The sequence below is a fragment of the Corvus brachyrhynchos genome, unplaced genomic scaffold (genome assembly GCF_000691975.1).
Source record: "Corvus brachyrhynchos isolate BGI_N302 unplaced genomic scaffold, ASM69197v1 scaffold59, whole genome shotgun sequence".
Classification (NCBI taxonomy): Eukaryota; Metazoa; Chordata; class Aves; order Passeriformes; family Corvidae; genus Corvus; species Corvus brachyrhynchos.
In genome coordinates, this window is record NW_008246054.1 from 3,575,963 (window position 1) to 3,577,586 (window position 1,624).

A 1,624-nucleotide genomic window follows, 5' to 3' on the forward strand; every position below is an offset into this window, starting at 1 on the left:
AGCAGAACTGCTTGGAGTAGGAAAGGATGGAAATGTGAGGAGAGAGGGAGGCAGCAGCTGTAATTCCCTGTGAGGAGTGGGATGCACTGAGGCTGGAGCTGCTGCTGCCCTGTCCCCAGGCAGGCAGGGACCACGTGCAGAACATCCCTGTCCCACTCTGTGGTGCTGGGGAGGCAGGACTTGGGGGAACCTGGAGCACCTCTTCTCCTGCTCCATCTGCCAGGATGTTCCACCTCTTCTCCTGCTCTGGCTGCCAGGTCCCAGCAGTGACATGGATGTCTCTGCCTTTGTTTTACTCTGTGGTGAGCAAGCAACAGGCCTTGCTGTACAAAAGGATTTCCACAAGGTGGTTGCTTTTGGAATAAAGCACTTCCTCCAGGGATGTAACTGTGCTCACCCCTTAATTTTCCTGCAGTGAACTGCTGTAGTTTCAGAGCAGCTGAGTCCAGGGTCTTAAAAGTGAGGAACATTCTTTGTGTCCTGCCCAGAGAGGAGGCAAAGAAAAGACTCACCTTAGAGCTGGAGGCACGTTAGACATGAGGAAACAAATTTCTGAACATTAAAGATGATGAAACAATTGATTGAGGGAGAAAATGAGATTGCTGTGGGTAAATGCTGTGTGTGGGACAGAAGGTGGGCGAGCTGGCCTGCCTGCACCTCTGCCAGCCCCGCCTGTCTGACTCCTGATTTGCAGTTGTAAATGTAATCACTTCTTTTTTTTTTTTAAAGCAGCTGGATATGTCTAAGTGTATTTGTAACCAAAGATATTCCAGCCCACCGATTTAAAGTGCTTTTCTTTCTTTTGTTAAGCTAATTATTCTTTATAAGAAAACAAAACAAAAATCCACGGATTAAAACTGTTGGGCTAGAAAACTGTTGAGTTTGGATGAAAAGCAAAGCCTCAGACATTGGAGTGTATTTCATAGGCAGTAATCAGGCCCTGAGTATGCCAAACAAATATAAAAAGGCCTTTCATGCAGTAAGATGTATTTTAAAATAAACGGGCCCTTTGGTTTCAACATATGTTTTGCTTTGGCATTGGCCTGAGAGGCTTTTCAGACAGGAGCACCAAAACCTATTTCCCTTTCTGCCTTTGTGCTGTGGCTCCCAGACTGTCTCCTGGTTTATTCACCAGGAAAATGAGGTCTCCTGACAAAAAGTTTGACAGATGTCTGTCTGCAGCACAGCAGGGAGCAAGGCTGCAGGGACATCACCACCCTGCATCAGGTCCCTCAGAAGCTGTGTCCCTGGAGGTGAAATTCTGCCCTTTCACAACACAAACAGCTCCAGGAGTCATTGCAGTGTTTCAAGACAGTTTCAAGACAGTTCCAAGGTCTATCACAGCTGTGAGATTTCTGTAGTTCCATGAACAAAGGGGAATTTTGCTGGTGTTAGGGGTGGGTGACAGACCCTGAGCATCCCTGACTGCTGCTGGGATGGGGGGTGTCTGTCCCCATCATGTCCCCTGCCTGTCTGCCAGTCAACCCTTCTCTTCTCTGGGGATACAGGTGCCCAAGACACACAAAAGGGAGGCCTGTAAGCACTTGGCAAATAGAGAATTTCTTTAAACCCAGGTCTTTTAAATGCAAATGAAATGTAGTGTTAGCTTCTCTTTCCTTTCAGC

General features: G+C 47.4%; 1 protein-coding gene across 1 annotated transcript in view; it reads left to right on the top strand.

Annotated features, from left to right (window-relative positions):
• The window catches only part of BRD3 (bromodomain containing 3), a 35,755-nt gene that overhangs the window by 23,796 nt on the left and 10,335 nt on the right, over positions 1 to 1,624 (top strand). The gene's annotated exons all lie outside the window — the stretch shown is intronic.